The sequence below is a fragment of the Hemicordylus capensis genome, chromosome 4 (assembly GCF_027244095.1).
Source record: "Hemicordylus capensis ecotype Gifberg chromosome 4, rHemCap1.1.pri, whole genome shotgun sequence".
Taxonomy (NCBI): domain Eukaryota; kingdom Metazoa; phylum Chordata; class Lepidosauria; order Squamata; family Cordylidae; genus Hemicordylus; species Hemicordylus capensis.
Window position 1 is genome coordinate 109,089,985 of NC_069660.1, and position 22,750 is coordinate 109,112,734.

The 22,750-nt window shown below is 43.5% G+C and overlaps 1 long non-coding RNA gene across 1 annotated transcript; it reads right to left on the minus strand.

Annotated features, from left to right (window-relative positions):
* Window positions 1-16,377: 16,377 nt before the first annotated feature.
* Window positions 16,378-21,981, minus strand: LOC128324956 (uncharacterized). Its single transcript, XR_008307186.1, has 3 exons — window positions 21,907-21,981; window positions 19,514-19,615; window positions 16,378-17,590 (listed from the first exon to the last, which is right to left on the minus strand). It is a non-coding gene; the product is annotated as an uncharacterized LOC128324956 (long non-coding RNA).
* Window positions 21,982-22,750: the final 769 nt, after the last annotated feature.

A 22,750-nucleotide genomic window follows, 5' to 3' on the forward strand; every position in this document is an offset into this window, starting at 1 on the left:
AATTATCAGGCTTTTAAACTTGCCCATAATTTCTCCATTTACTGACAATGGCTTAAGCATATTATAATCATGTCTCACTCAAATGCATTATGGTCCCCCCCCCCCGCACCTTTACCAAGCTTTTAAAAATAGGCTTTTGTTAAGCTCCAACTGCAAAATAATTTTTGTTAAGAAAAATCACTTAACATCAGTTTTCAGAATCTGCACTATGAAGTATATTGACAAAAAATAGAGAGTACAATACATTGGCAGACAATGTTATCCAAAGTTATAATTGCTTTGGCTATTTACAGAATTTAGGTGGCATACAATGGACCTCTCACTTAAGTGAGCAAACAATAAGGGGGCAATAATTGCCCTATTCCATATGTTTCTATTCAGATATTGATAAGAATGTTATCAAAGTGATTTACTGTGTTGGAAATCTTGATAGCTGGTAATATGAATTTGCTCCATGCTATGTGTAGAAAAGGAATTTAAACCCATCAGGAACTAATCACATTTCATTTTCTATTTTATTTTTTTTCTCATGGTCAACATACCAGTACAGCTGAGGTGTGTGATAATCAAAGTCTTCTTCATGGTTGAATAAATTTAATACCCTTGCTTCATCAATGCAGCGTATTAAAGAGTCCCTTGACATATTTAGCTTGATTGTCTAAGGCATTACACCAGAGCCATGATATTAGAGATTTCACATACAATACAGGGGGGTCTTTGCTTTCATTTATCTGTAACATGACATGCAAAATTGGATTGAAATAGCTTTCTCTATTAAAAAAGACCAATTGATAAAGTCATAATGCGGTCTAGGCTGTACAAGTGGAGAAATAAATGAACATTAATTTGATATTTGTAAAAGCAGGTTAGAACAAATAATTCAGGTATTTTGAAGTGTAAAAAATAATTCAGCAAAGCAATGTAATATGAAGGAGCGACTTGTTTTTGAAGTAAACTGGTTAAAAATAGTTTCAGTGTGTCTCAAATGCTGTTTTTCCCCCATGGAATAATTTAATATGTATATTAGTAATGTGCTTTCTGCTCCACTAGTTGTATCAATTTTAATCATGCTCCCCCCCGCCTCCCACTGCATTAATTTTGACATATATTTGCTTGGCACAAGCAACTCACAGAATTAAGGGTGACTGGCAACTTTATTTCCCCAACACTCAAGAATATTATCTAAGGTACATAATTCTGCCTCCAGGGTAAAGGGTTTTGCTGCATGTCTCCCAAGAGACCCACTTTTGTTATATTAATAGTAAAGACTCACAAAAGGCCATCTGTAAGCATGTTTGTGTTGTTTTGTGTCCAGAGCCAAACATCTGGCAACAGCAGTAGGTGGAGAATCAGAAAAGAGAGTGCAACGAAGGAGCATATATTGTCAAAACAGAATGCAAAAATAGATGGAAATCCAGTGAGGCACTCTGCACAGAAGCATATCCTAAGGTCTGTCTAACTCATGAAAACTAGTGTCCATACCTGAAACTTTCTTGTGAAATATCAATATTGTGTTTCAAAGTAGCTGTGGTCAGATGAAAATAAAGGGTATGAAAGGCTTTATGGACAGATAGGGCAGTTTAACACTTGATTTAAAGTGTAAAACGATGTCATACCACACAACACTCCACACGAGTTTAATGCAATGTGGGCACTGCTGTGTCTTCCTAATGCAAAATGGAAACACACACTTTCAGAAATGCCAGGATGATGCAAGGGACTTGTACAATTGCACGTCCCTTACTTCAAATGGCTTTGAAGCATTTGCATTAGTTATGCTTCTGCAATTTGCAATAAGAAGATGCAACCGTGCCCAAGTTGTATGCAGAACATTGTGCAGTATATCACTAAAACTGTCAAGTATCATCCCTTTTAAACCTTAAAATTAGGGTTGTGCGTTTTGGTTTTTTTTCTGTTTTGTTTTTGCCCGAATCCGAAACACCCGTTTTGTTCTTTGTTCGAAACCAGCCAATCCGAAACACTCCAATTTTGTTCTTTGTTCGAAATTGCAAAATCAGAATCCGAAACATTTTGGATTTTTTAAAATGGCCCCAAGGAAAAACTATTGGGTGGGGGTGGTAGTGCCCAATGGGTGGAAACTACCAACCAAATTTCAGAGGAATTGGGCAAAGGGCTGGGTTTTGGTGAATTTTTAAAGTATAGGATTTTTCCCGTAGGAAAGAATTGAGGTTTTAGCAAAAGTATAGGTTCATGTTGGGGGGAAAGGGGTGGCCCAGAGCAGAGTAGGGTGGGTGGTAGTGCCCAGTGGGGGCAAGGAAACTGCCATAATTATTTCAAAGGAATTGGGCAGAAGGCTGATTTTTAAAGATGTAATGGAGTTTGCGTGTCTGTAAAGTTCTTCCCCATAGGGAATGATGGACCTCCATAATTCCTGCCCCATAACTGCACTTGAGAGGCACCAGGGTGGCCCAGAGCAAGTGGTGGTGTAGACCACATAGGGTGCCAACCACCCCCATGGGTTGCTAACCCATGGGGTACTGGGTTCTGTTGTTTCTGAGATGTTTTGAGTGTAGATTCAGATTCTCTGGTAGCATATGAGTGGATTCATGGTTTGTCATTGAAAATCTCATATGCTACCAGAGAATCTACACTCAGAACACCTCAGAAACAACAAAACCCAGCACCCCATGGGTTAGCAACCCATGGGGGCGGTTGGCACCCTATGTGCACTACACCACCACTCACTCCTGGCCACCCCAGTGCCGCCCAGGTGGAGTTATGGGTCTGCTAAAACCTCCATTATTCCCTGGGGAGGGGGACCTTAAAGAAGCGTAAACATCCAACAATTCATAAGAAATCAGCCCTTTGCCCTATTCCTTTGGAATCTGGGTTGTGGCAGGCACCCTTTGGGGCACTACCACCTAACCCACTGTTTTGCCCCTCAGGCCCCCTTTCTGTCCCGAATCTGCCCCAAAGACATTTCAACTTCAGAAATTATTTAAAAATCAGCCCTTTTCCCAATTCCTTTGGAATCTGGGTGGCAGCAGGCAGGCACCCATTGGGGCACTACCACCTGAACCACTCTTCTCCCCCTAAAGCCCCCTTTCTGCCCCCAATCCACCCCAAATAACATCAACATCACACATCAACAACAGCAGAGCTTTGGGAAAAATCAGGCAGATTTCCAAAGGTCATGCACATCCACATCCCCCCTGCCCGAAATGCAATTGATCTACACACAACAGTGTGAAACAACAACAATGAAATGCACACTGCCCCACTGGCCAATGAGGATAAATTTTACCCTTAAATTTGCTTAAAAGGAATAAGGAGGCAATTGCCAGCAGATTAGCCCATGCTTTCGCTGGCCAATCTGCGGGCTGGAAGGGCTGAAAATTCAAACATATGTCAAAACTCAAAATGGAGACTGAAGGAGAAAGACTTTTTGCGATTGCAAAATGGAGTTCCAGAACAGCCGAAACAACAAAACATTTTGTATCCAAAACAGGGACATTTTGTTTTGGCTACAAAATTTTCTGTTTTGAGCACTGGGTGTTTTGTTTTGGCTACAAAACAGCCGAAATGGCCTGTTTTGTTCACAAAACGTTTTGTATCCGAAACGAAACGCACATCCCTACTTAAAATCATCTCTCCAGTTCAACAATAACTGCTGAATGTTTCCCCAGTACCACAGCATGCACACATGTGCACGATGGTGACAGTTTTCACTGTTCTTTTCTACCTTCAGAAGTGTTTGGAGGAGGGGCCTTCCAAAACTATGTCCCTGCACAAAGACCAACAAATGTTGTAGAACTGGAAAAGGTGCAGAAGAGGGCAACCAAGATCATCAGAATCTGCAGCACCTTCCTTATGAGGCAAGGCTACAGCATCTGGGGCCTGGAAAAGAGGTGACTATGAGGAGGCATGATCAAGATGTATTAAATTATGCATGGAGTAGAAAGAGTGGACAGAGAGAAAATTTTCACCCTCTCTCACAACACTAAAACCAGGGTTCAGTTTCATCCCATTAAACTTAAGGCTGGGAAGTTCAAGACTGACAAAAGTAAATACTTCTTCACATAGTGCAATTAACTTATGAAACATGAAAATATATCCCTTAGGGTCACACAGGGCCATAGACATATTTTCAGGTGACACAGAGGGCTTTCAGGCAAAGAGGAGGTCACTGAAATGAGAGAGAGAGAGAGAGAGAACGTCTTCAGATACACTGATGCTACACCAGTGCTTCTCCCATTGCACTTTTGGTTTTAGTCAGGATGGCAGCCTTTTTTTTTTTTTTAAGTGCATTGCAGGGAGGGTGAGAACTGCTTGCTTTTTCTACAGGCAAAAAAGTGTTGTGTAGAGCTAGCTTTAGTTTTTCCCTTCAAATGAAAAGGGGCATTTACAGAAACTGGAGGAGAAAAATGGGTTACTAAGGATGCTATAGGAATTGCATACTGTCTTGATAAAATCAGGAAAGCAAAGGCAACAAATGAGTTGTGAGTAGAGTAATAAGCAGGAGTGGGAATTTGAGCCACTTTAAAACCTCTGACAACTGGGCAGAATATTGTCTGAATAAGACATAAATTGAAATGCTCTGCACTTTTAACTTAGAAGACAAATATAGAGGTGTAAGAGCTTGAGGGGAGATTTCGTTATCTACCCCAGCTGCAGCAGAAGTGCTTAGGTTATGAGAGCACTGCTAATTAATATTGTCTGGAGACATGGAGTTAAGGTGCTAATTAAAGTAGTTTATTTAGGAAATCCGTCAGGGAGATAGATAAGGCCTACTCGCCTTGCTGCTAGCTACATACAGGAACAGGAAAAGGAGAAGGAGGAAGTCCTGGTGAGAGAATGAAACCTGAGACTATCAGTCTATCAAAAAAGGAAGCAGAGTAGAGAAAGTGTTATCAGAGAAGCGATTCCCTTGCTCACTATCTCTACCCCTAGTGATAAATAGGGTTGTTGGTGCTAAGAGTCAGTGCCATCAGGACCTGTATCTCCAATAAGAGGGATCTGAAACCATTCACTTCTGCTCCCTGGAAATTTTTATTTTTTAAAATTTTTATTTATTTAACTCATGTTTATACAGCCCCATATGCAAATCCCTGGGTGGTTCACAATCTAAAAGCATAACAATTAAAGCATTAATACAATTAAAATAGTTTAAAATACAGAAAAAAATTCTAAAACTTAAAACCTTTAAATTATAAACTAAAAGCCTGACTAAACAGGTATGTTTTTAGATCCTTCTTAAAAACATCCAGAGACAAGGAGGCTCTGATTTTGTTAGGAATCATGTTCAAAGTACAAATATCAGATCCATTACACAGTGCAAATACATGACACTCAGACTCTTTTCAAAATAATTATCTCTGTCATTCCAGCAGGAATCCTCCTTAAAAAATCAACTGCAGGTTCTTGTATGCCTCTGAATCTGATTTTTTAAGCATAGCATTTCAAAAGGAGACATTCCTCCCACAGGGTCTTCTCAGAGAAAAGTTTGGTGAAGCCCACACTGATTTAACATAAAATCATTTAAGTACATTTCCCTATTTCCCCCCCTAAACAATAAGTTTCAAATGCTATATCAAATATTTTTAAGAGAGAGAGAGAGAAACATTTAAGAACTGCTAAACTGAAAGCAAGAGGGTCAGGTCTCAACCAAATGGTGCTCCTGGGCAAAGGTTTCTCCTGCAGCTTAGCCAAGGTTAAGGTTGTGAGGGCTAAGTGCTCGGGCTAAGTGGTCGTGTGTCAGTGCCGCGTGGTGCTGACACAGGTGTAGGCTCCTGGAGGGGATCCCACAATGCATTGCACACTTACATGGTGCATTGTGGGAGTTCCATGGGCTGGGATAACATATCCTGATCCCCGCACCTCTGTGCTGCTGGGGGAAACAGCGAACCATTTCAGTGTGTTGGATGGCACACCCTAACCTTACCAGCCCGGGCAGCCAGATTGTTGTGAGGAAGGAGAGCTCCTGTTGCCTTCCCCACAATCCACCACCTTCTCAAGCCTTTTTTTGTCGATTGTGAGAAATAGCTCAACATGTTAATATCTTATTTTATTGCATTTGTAGCCACAGCTTTGATGCAAAACTCATGAATGATTTATTATTGTCATATAAGACCATAAATAATTTGTTTACACAGATGTGTAAATCTGTATTTATTCAGACCATGGATAAGAAATAAAAATGGCTTTGTTTCCTTTAATCTTATAGTCTGACAAGCTCACATAGAACTGAAATGCCCAGTACCGTCCACCTCAAGCCTGATGTGTCTAGTGCTCCAAATCCCTCCCAGCCTCCAGAATGAAAAGTATTATTAACTTATTTAAAATAGAAAGCTGACTCTGACTGAATCAGACCAGTCCACCTAGCTCAATATTGTCTACTCTGACACAGCAGCTTTCCATGGTTTAAGAGAAGACTGTTTCTCAGTCTTACCTGGAGATGCCAGGGATCAAACCTACCTCGAGATGCCAGTGAGCAAACCTGAGACCTTCTGCATACTAAGCAGATATTCTATAGTGGAATTATGGTCACAACAGCATAAAGAGGGCATTTTCTTATATAAATCAGGTCATTGGTTTATCTAGTTCAGTATTGTCTACACTGACTAGCAGTGGTCCTCTGTGGTTTCAGTCAGATGTTTTCCAGTCCTACCGGAAGAGGAAAGGATTGAACATGCAACCTTCTTCACATGCAAAGCAAATGCTCTACCACTGAGCTATAGTTCCACATTGAAACATTTCATGACTGTTGAGACCTTTCTGCGATGTGAAATCACATAAGAAATAAACACGACATATGACACAAGACTGAACAAAGTAGTTTTGGACAACAAATCTGTGAGTGGTCTAGAACAGTGTTTCTCAACCATCAGTCTGTGGACCAGTCCCACTCCACAGGGCATTGGGTACCGGTCCATGAGGCATCACGAATAAAAATCACACACACACACCCAAAAACAATTCCGGGCTAGTGGGAGCCTGGTAGCTCTCCAAAGTGCATTTCCAAGCAGCGCTCGCTGTGGGATAACATTTACTTCGAGGAAGCAAAATGAACGTTATTGTCGTAAATCTGTTAGCTCAGCTAACCCAACAGGATTTACAACGCTTTCAGCTCTCCCTCGTAAGTTAAACAGAAAGTAGCAGCGAAGCTGCATGAAGGAAAACGAAAAACTCTCAAAGAATATAGTAGTAAATGAATAAAGTCCCCTGAACTAAACTAGGTACCCACTTATACGATAACTGAGTAATAACTGAAAAGAAACAACAAAGCAAGGAATGAATAGAACAAGGGACAACGGAGCAAGGAATTAGCAAAACAAGGGACAACAGAGCAGGAAAGAACAGAACAAAGGCAAACTGGAACTCAAAAGGTTGAGGAATTCTAAATAGGAACACCGTCTGCAGTAAGCGAAAGTTGCTGACAGCAATCTGTGCAACTAACAGACTGCTTAATATAGGGCTCAGGATAGCTGGCAGCCAATCAGGCTTTCCTGAGTCAGCACTTCTACTTCCTCTCCTGTGATATCTTGCGCCTGCGTGTCTCCCACTGAGCCTTCTTCTTGAGACATCTTCTCAAGACAGGCGAAATCCCCACCTCCTCCTGATCAGCCTCCTCAGCCCTCATGTCAGGCAGCTGTTCCGATTCCTCAGTTCCAGAGTCTGTTCTCCCTGCCAAATCCTGTTGCTGTGCCTCTGAGCCTGCACTCCCAACCGAGTCCTCCCATTCCTCCTCTTCTGAGTCAGAGGTCTGGGCCATGACAGTTATCCAGCAGCAAGGGCTGCCTGCCTAGAAATGAGCTCCAGGGAGCTTGCCCAGTCTCCACCCACTCTGCATGTGATGTCATCCATGGAACCTGGGCAAGCTCTCCAGAGCTCATTTCTAGGCAGGCAGCCCTTGTTGCTGGATAACATTCATTTTGCTTCCTCAAAATGAAGATTATCCAGCAGTGAGGACTGCCTGGAGAAGAGCTCTGGAGAGCTCCTGGTGGCAGCGGCCCCTGCTGGCCCAAAATTGTATTGAGGGGGTGTCTGGGGTGGGGTGGGGATAAGGGGGGTTACCCTTTAACTGACTGCTGGTCTGGGAAACTGCATGAAGAATGTACCAGTCCATGACTCCAAAAATATTGAGAAACACTGGTCTAGAAGAGTATTTGAGTCTGCCATGAATTAAAACAACATCTCTGAATTATAAATGCTGGAAAATTCAGTTTAGAATAATCTATCCATTTTTCTGGTCTCTCTAATAGACTAGTAATGATCCTGCCTCAATAACTTGGAACTCTCTTTGGGATACACTTCAGGGAACACATTTTCCCATCGTTAATAAAGCATTTCATCATATTTTAGTGAACAACCACAATTGGTTCTGGAAATAAAGTCAGAACTGATAATAATGTGTTTGTTGGTTCTTATAAAGGGCCCCAAATATCCTGAAATACTGTTTCTTCTGTATTTCACCTGAACAAAGCTGCAGATGGATTTTTTTATTTTCAGTTGTGTGCTCCTGCCCTGAGTAGCAGATTACCATGGAAAATCCATCTGCCTATACCTAAGTTTGAGTCAGTTTGACTTGTGCTACATAACATCAATATTATCACTTAAAGGACCCAGATGTTTTTGCACATACCTGTTTCACGTGCAGTTACAACATCATTCCCTCCCTACCTGTTGGATGCTTGAATAGGTAGCCACTGCTGTAGGTTTGATAGGAGAAACTTACATGTTCACAGTGATTCCTGGAGAGACAAAGTCTGCACATGATTACTGGAATGATATTATGCAGGGTGAAGATTCTATGCTTGAAAAGTTTTCCTTTCTTTGGAGACCTGTTAAGAAGATGAGTTAAGAAGATTTTTTAAATGAAATTAATGCTATAATTTGTAACTTGTAATTTCCCCCTTCCTAACTAGTCATTTTTGTATTGTGTGTAGTATTTTGTTATATTTTATAATGAATAAAAGTTAGAAAACGTAAATAAATGTTAAAGAATAAAATCTTACAATAATACAGATAATTTGGTGGAACATACTGCAAAAACACGGATAGTCCAAATAAATGGAAATATCATGATGTGAGCTGTGTTTGGAAATGTTGCCCTCTGAAAAATCACACTTATATTTGTGAATAAGTATCCTGACAATGCAATGTCATGTCCCATGAAGTAATAAATAGCAAATATATTTTGTAGAACATGTTATATAATGTTATAGCAAATATATTTTGCTATATATGTTGGCAACACAGTGGCCAACAGATTGGAAGAGGTCAGTCTACATACCCATACCAAAGAAAGGAGACTTAACAGATTTCACAAACCATCACACAACATCCTTAATTTCACATGCTAGCAAAATAATGCTCAGAATCATCCAACGCAGATTAGAGCCCTATGTGGAAAGGGAAATGTCAGATGTTCAAGCTAGTTTCAGAAAAGGCCAAGGAACAGGAGACATAATTGCTGATGCACACTGGATAATTGAGAAAGCCAAGGAATACCAAAAAGAAGTCAATATGTGTTTTATTGACCAAAACAAAGCTTTTTATTGCATTGACCATGTCCAGCTGTGGAATATCCTTAGGAAAATGGGTGTCCCAGAACATCTCATTGTTCTAATGAAAAACCTATACACAGGACAGGAAGCCACAGTCCAGACAGAACATGGTGAAACAGACTAGTTCCAGATCGGCAAAGGAGTAAGACAAGGCTGTATACTTTCTCCTATACTTTATTCAATTTATATGCTGAAAATATACTGAGGGAAGCTGGATTGGAAGAAGATGAACATGGTTTTAAAGTTGGAGGAAGGAACATCAATAATCTGCGCTATGCTGATGATAGCACTCTGATAGCTGAGAATGCAGATTATCTGCAAACTCTAGTAATGAAAGTCAAGGAGCACAGTGAAAAAATGGGACTACGACTAAATGTAAAAAAGACTAAGCTAATGAAAATGGGTACAGCAACCAGACTCAGAATTGATAGTGAAGACATTGAAGTGGTGGATAGCTTCTGCATTTTAGGATTGACCAGCAACGGTAAAGGATCCAGCAGTCAAGAAATACTAGCACTTGGTAGGGTTGCAATGAAGGCCTTGGAAAGGATATTTAGATGCCGTGACGTGTCTATACCTACAGAGATTAGAACCTTTCAGACAATGGTTTTTCCCATGACACTCTATGGATGCGAAAGCTGGACTTTGAAGAAGTAAGATAGAAGAAGCATTGGCGCTATTGAACTTTGGTGCTGGAGAAGACTTTTGAGGATACCATGGACATAGGGACATAGGAAGATGCCATATACTGAGTCAGACCTTTGGTCTATCTAGCTCAGTACTGTCTTCACAGACTGGACAGCCAGGAAAACAAACAAATGGATCATAGAACAAATCAATCCTAAATTTTCACACAAGGCACAAATGACCAGGCTCAAACTATTATACTTCAGACACATTGTGCGAAAACCCAGCTCCCTTGAGAAGTCCATAGTGCTGGGGGAAGTTGAAGAAAAGAGAAGAAGAGGACGACTAGCAGCAAGGTGGATGGACTGGATGACAACAGCAATGAATGCACCACTGAGAGACCTTAAAGGCCAAGAAAGGCAGATCATCCTGGAGAGAATCTATCTATGTGGTTGCTAAGAGTTAACACCTACTTGATGGTACTTAGTCAATCAAATATATTTTGTATATCTACATGTATTTGTCTTTCACACTGGCTATCTACAGTATATACATACTTATGCACTGGCCTGGACAGTGCCCCATTGGACACCCCTGTTCACACATGATTATGTAGGAACATTAATGCACATGTCCCTGTTCCATGTCCCATTCATCCAATTTGCCCTTTCACATGTGATTTAAATCCTGAAAGTAGTAGAAAGCACTCCCACAGGATTACGAAGACTCTAGCAGAAAGTAGAGTGAATGTGTGCATTCACATCATTAATGACATGTGAGGAGCGCTGATTCATATGTCTCATCCAAGCTGGCTGAGATATATAGAGAAATAAAGCTGTTCCCGCTGTATTCAGCTGAATTATTGGGTTTGGATGCTAATATATTACAGTTACAGAAGAAAGAGTGGGGGAAGCTCCAGACCACTTTGATTAAATAAGGATAAGAACATAAGAAGAACATAAGAACAGCACTGCTGGATCAGGCCCAAGGCCCATCTAGTCCAGCATCCTGTTTCGCACAGAGGCCCACCAGATGCCGCTGGAAGCCACAGGCAGGATGATCTTTTGTGAGCATATAGGCTAGTTTATTAATGTCTGTTTTCACCAACATCCATTCAGTACAAAATGCAGACACATAGACTGATAGGGCAGTCACAGCCGGGAGATCTGGACCACCAGGAGTGTTGTGCACTAGTGTATGATTAGCAGCAGGAGTTGGGTGCAAGGGTGATTCTCCACATGGCAACACTAATGGTTACCAGACAGGGCTCCATAGTGCAACTGGCTGTTCTTCCCCTTCCTGGATCCAGAGAAGACATATTTTGGAACATACGAATCTGCCTTCTACCAAGTCAGACCATTGGTTCATCTAACTCAGTATTTCTACACAGACTAGCAGCAGCTTCTCCAGGGTTGCAGTCTCTCTCAGCCCTATCTTGGAGATGCCAGGGAAAGAACTTGGAACCTCTGCAGGTGTTGCTCCCAGAACAGTCCCATCCCCTAAGGGAAATATCTCACAGTGCTCACCTTCAGTCTCCAATTCAAATGCAAACTAGGGCAGACACTGCTGAGCAAAGGGAACAATTCATGCTTGCTACCACAAGGACCAGTTCTCCGCCACAATTCGTTTTTTCCCCTCTTCACAGGTAAGACTGATGTAGTACCGAATAATCATTTCAGGGCTTCAACACGGGCCCATCATTGCCACTGCTGATAAAGTCCCAAGGGTGACAAGGATGGATTAGAAGTTGGAGATCTAAATGGGGTTGTGTGATATCTGTCTGCTTGGGTGGAAGTTAATTTGTGGCAGGCAACCTCCCACTATGGCTCAGGGAATGTTGGCTCCCAAGGTTTTGATCTTTGCTCATGGCCATAACAAAGTTTTGCTCCTCTTTGGAGGAGTTCTCATTGGGGTCATGGTGGCTGACCCCAGTTCATATCTGCCATAGTCCTGTTTATTGGACACACTACAGTGTGACAAACTATTGTAAAAGTGAAAGACAATGTAGGCTTGACCTTTATGTATAAATACACTGGTTTTTATGTGTAGAGATGTTTAGAACTTTTATTCTGGTAGGCAGAGAGCCTGAATAGCTTATGATGTATTTAGATGTTATGTAGATGTTCTCTTTTATTTTATTTTATTTTTTAACATATTTTTATACCACCCAAAACTTGCATCTCTGGGTGGTTTATAATTTCTCTGGGTGGTTTACAATTTTTGTAGGTATGCAGCTCAATTGCTAGAGGGTTGCTATTTTAATGTCTCAGTCTTAAAACGGACAATATCCTGCATTTAAATGTCAGATGGTTGACTTCATTTTATTCAGTTTAATATGTATTACTTTCACAAAATTATATTATATGAATATGGCCCACTATTAACTATGTTTATTATTAAATGGAATTTTCAAAATATATATTTTTAAAATGTAAGGATCTTATTTTCTTTTAATTGCTATTTAGTGAGAAAAATAGGTCTAATACAACACTTGTACAGAAGTAATGCATGTAAACAAGTGCTTGGCTGCTTAAGCCTTGGCTTGGCTGCTCTTGAGAACCTGAATGTATGAGTAAATGTACCTGTGTACATCATGAACTCATTGTATGAGTGTACAACATAATAAGGCTATTTAGGGCAACCCAGCCTGGGTCAGGCTGTGGGTGTGAAGGGCCAGGATATGTATAGATCCTAGTGCAGTCGGCCCACCTAACCTGACCTTTGTAACCAACCCTTAGCCAGGGTTAAAGGCATGAGCAGGCCCTTAATCCTGCCACCGGGGTAGTGTGTTTGATCAGGCTGCAGGCATCCCAAGCAGATACAGAGATGGGCACCTAGAGCACCTGTTTCATGGGGATATCCTGGTGGCGCAGTGGTAAAACTGCCGCCCTGTAACCAGAAGGTTACAAGGTCGATCCTGACCAGGGGCTCAAGGTTGACTCAGCCTTCCATCCTTCCGAGGTCGGTAAAATGAGTACCCAGAATGTTGGGGGGCAATATGCTAAATCATTGTAAACTGCTTAGAGAGCTTCCAGCTATAGAGCGGTATATAAATGTAAGTGCTATTGCTATTACTATATCCCCCAATGCACTGTGCTCATCACATGGTGCATTGTGGGACAGGGGTGTGCACAAACCTCAAAATGCACTTCAGTTCAAATTCAAATCAAATTTGAATCAAAGTGCATTCCACCAAACCAGTTCAGTCAAACTGGCCAGCTGGTAAGGTGCATTTGGCTGAACCAGTTCAGTAGTTAGAGCACCAACACCTGTAAAGGGAATCCAGTGAAGATTCCCCTTTACAAGGGGATGGGGAATCCTGCAAAGGTTGGCAGGAGAGCAGCAAGAAAACTAGACTACTTTTCTTACCGTCCGGCCCAGAGTGACTGCTGGCACTGCTGCTCACCACTTGCTGTCCCCTAGTACTGTCCAATCACTGCCACCTCCATCTTTAAGCAGGCTTCCCATGTGATTAAGCACCATGCCCATGGTGCAGTGTTGGCCATCATGTGTGTGCAGAGGCTGGAACTGTACCACCACCATATGGGCGGCATGCTTAAAGATGGAGGCAGCAGTGACTGGGAAGTACTAGGGGGCAACTGCTTCTCTAAGTCGAAGCGGTTCACTCGAACCAGGCTTGGTTTTGTTCGTGCACACCTCTAGTGGAGGAATAGCTGCCTATTCAACACTGCCACCACGTGTGTAGGAATAGCTGCCTATCCCACCTCTGCCATCACATGTGGAAGATCTGCTCTGCTACTAATACGAGACATGGATCTCCCTGACAATTACCTGTTTAACTACTGCCACCAAGAAGACTTTTGTACTCTAGGCTGAGTCTACCACAACAGCCTTTCAAACTTCTGTTGCAAAAACAAACTTTGGTAGAGTGGTAAGGCCTATAAACATCGGGTGGAGAAAACAGAAGCTACCATTTTTCTATTTCTATAAACAATAAATTTCATTTTGCAATTTGTTCAGTCAAAAGTTGCTTCACGGGTTTAGTATATATAAAACAAAACCATCAACCAAAAGAGCATAGAGAACAAACCAAATGTGAGCAAAAAATGCATCTACTAACCGGACTCTCACTTAGTCTTAACTTAGAGTCCTTGATGATCATTGTTAGCAACTCTTAGTAATTTTTACTTCTACAGTTTCTTGTCCTGGTCACAGTACAGGCCTTGGGTCCAACCCAGCCTGTGAATTCCCTTCTGCAGAGATTTCACCTTTCTGCCAGTGATTTTAAAGCTCTGTGCCCGCAGTTCTTTAATTCTGCAGCCTCTCTCAGACTGTCTTTCTCCAAGTCTTCTCCTTTCACTGTAAGTTGAACTCTTTTCTCATTCTGCAAGACATTCTCCAACTCTTTCCAACTCAACTTCTTCACTGTTCAACTGATGACTTCAGACTCTCTCCCCAGGAATCTAACTCTCCTAAAGCAACCTCCTATATATACACAGTATTTTTCCTAACCTTTTAAAAAAACAACAACACCTAATCAGTACAACTTAAGTTCCCTCCATTTTACAAAATACAACCAAAGCTCCCTTTCCCTCCAAAATTAACTCAGTACATTGCATCCTCTTTAACTGAATCTGGCTTGAGCAGAAGCCATGTGTGACCAATTAATAAGGGGCTCACCTGTAATTAGGAGTATTGCTTCGGATAGGCTAGTATGAGTCCCAAAAAGAAAACAGATCCTGGACACCAGCTGGATTTAGTTCATCAGTTTATTGTTACACCCTAAGTATTAGCTAAACTATAGTCCATTCACTCTCACACACATGCATACTTACCAGCCCCATTTAAAGGTGATCAGTCTTTAAAACGGGGTGTTGGGAGAAGCTGGGGCCCCACGATCTTTGGTGCTTCTCAGATAAAACCTCTGTTGATGCCTGACTTTAAAAAGAGTTGCCTGCCTTTGAAGCTTGTTTGCTGTTTCAGGTTTACATCCATATGATCCTAGTATCGACCTTAGTCCTTGTTTTCCCAGCAATTCCTTTTCTGCTGTCTTCGGCATTTTATCCAGTTTTCTCTGGTCCTTTTGGGGTCATCTGCATTTCTCTCTCAACATTTTACCATGTTTTAGGGGCTGGTATATCCTTTTGCTTACTCATGCACTCTGTCAAACACACACAGAGAGTTCCTTTTTATCATTTGTTTAACCAGAAGTAAATCATTCTATTAGGTTTGCTGACAATCCTTGAAGTAGGAGCAATTCCCCTTATCAGCATCAATACTTCATTCAGTTATACACGTAGGCTATAGAACTACAACATGGACAATCACTTTTAATCAAATAATTATACTATCTGTATTATATGTCACATGAATATTTGGCCCTGCCAGCTTTTCTTTAACACATGGACTTTGCAAGCATCTTATAATCATAATCTGTTTACAATAAAGATGAGGTTTTAGAAATATCAATTCAATAATAACACAATTCATTTACAAGGGCTTATTTTTAAAAAACCAAGAGGTCTAGGTCTCGTCCCACTATTGTGGGATATCCAGAGGCCAGGATGATGCATCCTGGCCTGCAAAGATTGGCACTGCAAGGAGCAGCGCAGATCGTGTGGGGGCATAGCATCACAGAAATCATCTGGGGGAAGGTTCTTCCCTGCCTCGACCTCCACCCCCACCCCCACTAGGGATGTGCAGAACCGGTCCGGCGGTCCGCGGTTCAATGGTTCGGTCTGGGGGTTCGTGGGTTCATGATCGAACCACCCACCCATCCCGGTTCTGTCCAGACTGGAACCGGACCATCGTGACCGGTCCGGCAGGTCCGCAAACTTCTTTTTTAAAAAAATTAAAATCCAAAAGTAACTACCTGTAGCCCCTTTAGGGGGCTTGCTGTAGCTGTGGGGTGTGTGTGTGTGTCCACATGGGTTCCCTCTCCCCCTGCTGGCCTTTGCACATTTGCGCATGCGCTGCAACAGCCAAAATGGCAGCTGCTCACTTTTACGGAGGTCCAAAAGGGCCAAAAAGACTAGGTTTACCTGGCCGTGGCAGTGATGAGGGAGGCTGGTGGGGGGAGAGGGAATCCGTGCAGACCCCCCCCCCCAGCTACAGCAAGCCCCCCGGAGGGGCTACAGGTAGTTACTTTTGGATTTTAATTTTTTTTTAAAAAGTTTGTGGACTGGTCTGGAACGGTGTGGGGGGGTGTTCGATGGGGGCCGGACCAAACTGGCCCAGTTCCATTCAAGGCTGGTCTGGCCTCGAACGGAACTGGGCCAGACGGTTCCGTGAACACCACTACCCCCCACGCACGTGCCCTTCCACCTGCCCTTGGGATTGTGTGTGTGCATAATCTTAATGTCTGAACAGGACTACATTCATTCTCTTAGCTAAAAAAGCCATGTCATCCATCTGTCCTTTCGCTACTAATACGCACTTTAAGTCTAATGGTTTTAAGTTCATTTCAGGACACTGAAACCACAGTTAATGCATCCGCTTCAGTCACTCCCTACAGCTGAAGCAGATAATTTAGCAACAATTTTCAAGTTCTGTGCACCAAATCTCATAGTCTCAAATCTCTCAAGTTTTAGAAAACTTGGCCTCAGTGGCACATTGTTTATAGTATATGGACTCTTAAAGAGAAAAACAGCTGTTTTTCCTCTCTTTGTAGATGTGTTGATGTGTTACAGAATGAAGACCAAGTGAGAAGTAACAGAATCAAAGGCTGCAAGTTTATTTGGTGTGCTAATTAACAACATGTTCACATTGTGGGCAACTTTGCTAACCTGCTATTTTTGAGAAAGGTCAACCAGGTCTCCAGATGGAAAAAATAGGTTCATACTGTGTTTCATTGCACTTTTTAGGCCATTTAAAATGTGCTGTACTAAGAGAATATTTATCCAGTTGGGTTGTGTAGTAGAACATTCATTTCCAGCACTTCTTTAGACTTCAAAGCACTTTGCTATTTAAAACCTCTTAATATTTGTTTATATTCCAATAAAACTAGGAGTGTGCAAGAATGTTTTTATTATTCCATTTGTTTTCAATATTAAAAACTCTATTCATCATTTATTTATTCATAATTATATTGATTTCATGTTATTTTATTTGTTTTATTTTTGAAACCATATTTTTGCCCATGCCTATTGTGACAGAGGATTTGATTTCAATTGTGGCTTTCCCCCCACACCCCCAAGAATGCATGGATATTGCATTGTTTCTGGGACAAGATGGTGGCCATTGTTATCATGCTAACTGTAAAAAATATCTAAAATACATCTAAACAAAGATTTTCAAAATGCTGTCTTGAAAAATTCTAACTGTTTCATTCTTTAGAATTTATGATAATGCTGATTGGAAATGCAATAATAATGAACTGAACTTGTATTCAAGCGAGTAATCTTTTGTATTCCATCTAGTAATCTTTTATATTGTGTTGTTGAGAAGTTTGTCCCAGCAGGGATCCTGTGGAGTGTCTGGAGGGTGGAGTCAGAAAAGAAAAAGGAGGAAAAGGAGAATGAGAAAATGGAGTTGTTGCTGAATAAAACTTTTGCTCCACACCCCAAGAAGATACAAAACACAAAGGTGTTGGTATAAATAAGGGCCACAATTTACCTATCAACTTCAAATGCAATGTTAAATAAAGAACAGGGATTGGCTCTCCACCCCTACAGTGTAGTAACTAGAGGCATGCATCTTCAGGGCATGTCTCACCTATAGCACATGGTCCAGGCAGCCCCCAATGCTCTAAAGCAGGAGCTGCCTATCCTAGCCTACCTAAGGCTAGGCCTCTGCTTAGCAGCACCCCCCGGTAGCTGCTCAGCATGTCCGGGAAGCTTAACCTGACAGAGTAGATTGGTCCAGGCCAGAGCTCCCTGAGCCACTCCTAGCATCTTGGGAGTTGACCTGTCCGACCTATAGCCAAAGGCTTACCTGAAGGTGCTAACCAATTCAGATGTTATTCCCAACCGCACTCTAACTGCCACAGCATGAGTTAACCTAACTTAACACCCTGCACCAACCACACAAAAGAGTGGTCAATCCCTGCTTGATACCCCCAAGAAATAAACGCATCCCTTTGAGTGAAAGGTGAACTCCATCCCCTCGAAACAAATCTGGCACTGAGAAAACAATGTTGGGGTGTGCTAAAGTCCCCTCCTCCAAGGGTTTGGGCAAAACACGCCATATGGGCGTTAACCATATGGCAGGCTCTTTCAATCTTATAAGGGTCCCCAGCACCCTTCTAAACTCAACATTGTAACATGTCTGACCAAATGATTATAATCCCAGGGAACTACTCCTGTACTCGCACCAGGTCTGCCCAGATGCGATGGGCGATGGAAAGCCCTGACTCCGTAACTAGATTGTTCTCTCCCATGTGCACCACCAGGATGTCCGGTGGTGAGTTAGCCAACAGGAATTTCTGTAGCATGGGCAAGAATTGGGCAATTACCATACTCGGCCAATTGATCCTGGAGATCAATGCCCACTTCCCAAGTCCTAGTTGTGTTCCAGGCTGTGTCCCACACACCGTCTTGTGGGCCCAGAACACAATCGAATGACCCAGGATGAGAACCTCAGCCCGCTCGGCCAGCCACGCTGGGCCTGCAAGGAAAAGAACAACCAGTGACTAATGTCAAGGCTCCTAGTGCACATAGCGCTTGTACGTGCTCAGTCGCCAGCAGCCAATATGCTGGAAGGCCTCACCTGAAAACTCTAGGTGGGAAGCCACTGTAGCTATGACAAGCCTTCTGTGGAGACCCCCACTGCTGCCAAGGATCTACACTTCACCACCCAACACTGGTATTGGGAGAGGGGCCACCCATCCCTGTGGATGAACAGGCACCCTGCATTCCGTCCCCACAATGCCACGTAATTCCCCAACACCTGCACTGGGCACAAAGTTGGGTTGTTGGAGTGGTGCAACACCACAGACTGCCCCCTGCCTCTCTGGTCAGTTTAGGAAAACCTGAGCTGCAACCTGACTGAACTCTGGCTAAGGACCATGTCCCCAAACTGGACTACCCTGGCTGTAGAGCCCCTTGTCCCCTTGGGAACAGCTCACTTGCTCGGAAGGCCCCAAAGAAAGCCACCAGCGTGGCTGCATGGAAGAGCATTATAGAGAGACTGGCAGATGGTGTCAAATTGCTCTATTGTGCCCTGGATGGCTGGGGGTGTAAGCGGCCTGCAGCTGTTGGCCTGGACAGGATGTTCTCTAGACCAGCCTTCAAGTATCTGAAGTCTACCATGGTTTCCTGAAAACCCTGAGCCTTAGTAAAGAAGACAATGGGAGCAAGGAAACCCGCCATGGCTCTAGAGGATAAACCCTTACTCCTCAGGTGCAACAAATACTGGATAAGAGGCTCTGTGGGTGGGGGGCATTCCTGACCCACTCATACCTGCTTCCTAAAGTCCTGGAAAGCCTCCGGCACCAGCTGATGAAAGCGGTGCACCTGGAAATGAGATAGGGCATTCACCAATCTGTTCTGTACTCCCTGCATCTGACAAGCCACAAACATGGTGTTATTATTCAGACATGCTAATACGAATGCCCTTACCAATGCCATAACCTTGGGAGATCTAGATGTCTATCAGTTAATGATGTGCACTGTGGCCTGGATGTCGCACCAGAAATACATAATTTTATCCCTGAACAGGTCAGCCCAAATGTATCCGGCCAAAACTATGGGGGGAAACTCAAGGAAGGTGAGGTCCTTGGTGATGCCCACAGCTACCCAGGCTTCCAGCCACCTTTCAGCACACCAGCACCCCTGAAAGTATACCCCCAAACCGAGACTCCCAGTGGCATCCAACTGGACCTGAAGCTTGGCCTCTAACAGCTGAGAGTCCCACCAAAAGGACACCCCATTGTAGGAGTCCATGAAGGATGCCCACAGTCCCAAATCAGCCCAAATGGGGGCCATGATCTTGATGTGATGATGAGCTTCCTTGATGCCTATGGTAGCATCATAGAGACGTCTCAGAAAAGGCCACCCTGGGGCAACCACTCTGCATACAAAATTAAGGTGACCTATAAGTTGTTGTCGCTGACGAAGCATGACCCTGCGTGCCTGCATACATTCCACCAACAAGGCCCTCAAAACTATCAACTTAACCCTGGGGAGTCTGGAGCAACCCAACTGTGTGTCCTACTCAATACCCAGGGATGTGAGGACGGGGGCATAAACCTCATTCTTGTCCCGTGCCAAGGGAACACCCAACTCGGAACATAAAACTTGAAAGAACTCCAAAAGGCGTCTACACTGATCAGTCCCCGCCCTTCCCGAAAAAAGGAAGTCATCAAGAAGTGAGCCATTGTTTGAAGGCCCACCCTTCATCAAAGCATCCACTCCAACATGGAGCTAAATGACTTGAAAGCAGCACAGGAAACCAAGCAACTCATGGGCAAGGCTCGATCGATGTAATATTGGCCCTGGAAGGTGAAGCCAAGGAGATTAAAATAATCTGGGTGAACAAGGAGCAAATGGAATGCAGACTCAATGTCGCATTTCACCAAAAGCGTGCCAGGCCCGCAAGAATGGACCATCCAAACTGCCTCATCAGATGAGGTATACCGTACAGAGCAGAGCTTGGCCAGGATCCCATCGTTTACCGAAGAGCCATGGGGAAAAGACAGGTGGTGTATAAGTCTATATTCTCCAGGGGCCTTCTTAGATACCACCCCCAAAGGGGAGATCTGCAGGTTGGGTATAGGCAGTTCCGAGCACGCACACCCCCTCCCGGTACCGCTTTCTGAATCTTTCTTAGCACCACTGCTTCCATGCCCAGAACGGACCTCAAATTGGGGGCTGAACAATGTACTTTTGGACTGGAACAAGGAATACGAAACCCACAACTAAAACCTGTTCATAAGTAGTTTGCCTGATCCCTACAAGGGTAACTTCCCAGATAGCGAGCCAGTACTGGGAGCCTAATTAGACTGGGGCCCTTTTACAGCATTGTTGCCCTGCTGAGTGCTTCCACCCTTTCTGCCACCCTATTGTTAGCCCTTAAAGCCTCCCTGAAACCCCCTAGATCTTTGACAGTGGATGCTAGCATGCTTTCCTCCACAGAACCCACATTAATGATGAAAACGACAGGGTGAACAGTTACACCTGTCACCGCCATTGAATTCTCAGCACTAATATGGCTGCTATCAGAATGCTCATTTTGAATGGGTGTGGAGGGCATCAGGAGAGCTCCTGATGTTGCTTATCCCACAGAATAGTAGGATTCAGATAGGCTCTTAGGTGAAAGGAACAATCATAGCATTCCCTGGCATTCCCCAAGAAGTCCATTTAGGCCCTATGAATTATATCTAAGTATCTAAGCAGAGCTGGACCCTTAAATGGGTGTACTTGGAGAAACACACCCATGTACACAGTGTAAGCCGATAACCAATTGGTCCAATTATGCTCTACAGGCTTATGCTTAGATATTTCCCTCTCCCTTTTTTGCTCTCCCTCCTTGACCACTGGCTTTGGCTCCCTAAAGAGCAACTGGAAAATGTCAACAAACTCCCCCTGCCAAATATGTTCCTTTACTGCTGGCAACAGATGGTCCCCTAAAGGAAGAGAAGTGTCGCCTGGTGGGTATGGATCCTGGGGTAATGGTGTCACCAGCATTGTGGACATCAGGGTAACTGGGACCCCTACTGAAGCTGCACCCGCACCTTGCCAGATTTGAGTGCATGCACCATAGGCAGTGGGCTGGCCATAAAGGCCTGGGTGCCTCCCATATGAGGACCCCAGGGCAGGCATCCCCAATGGCCATGGATACTGCAAAGACTCACCTTGGCCAGCACTGTCCGATTGACGACTGTCACCCTCAGTCAACTCGAGCAAATAATCGGAATCTGTGGAAATCCTGTCATATTGGATGATGGAAAGAAATGGAAGAATTTGAGACTTTCTACCACACATACTATGAGACAAGAGGGAATGGAGTTTGATCTCAAGAGAGGAACTGAAGAGGAATTTTATCTTGAACAGGGGCGTAACTACCATTAGGCAGGGGGAAGCAGTCATCTCAGGGCCCCCACTGCCTTGAGGGGCCCCCCAGAGACACCTCACATGACTCCCCATTGCCCCCTGCCCAGCCCCAAGACCCTTCAGCCACTTGCCCTGTTTGCCCTCTCTCCTGCTTGTCGTCCTGGTCGGCAATCAAAGCAGCAGGCAAGCTGCTTTTCTCCCTGGCGCCTCTCAGCTGATCGGCGGGGGGGCGTGGCTTCCAGGGAGGCCTCCGTGTAGGCCTCAGTGAAGCCTGAATTTGAGTAGGCTGGCAAGCCCCAGGAAGAAGGCTGGCAGTCAGAGTGGCCACTACAGCTCTCTGCAGCAGACCCTCTTCCCAGGCCAGACAGCTCAGCCTTTGCCAGGTAGAATGTGAATTCCTTTTTGTGGTTACACTCCCCCTACCCCCTATATAGGGATCTGCTTGCCATAGGGCTTTGATGGGGGGGGGGAGACTGAGAAGTCTCTGAATATTTATATTTAATTTAAAACTGATTGGAAAATTTGCTGGCTTAAAAAAAACCTCTAAAAAGTCCTATAAGTGGCTTGTTTCATGGCAGGAAATTACAAAAACTTCTGGAACAAATTTATTTATGTATTAATTCATTAATTCATTCATTCATAAAT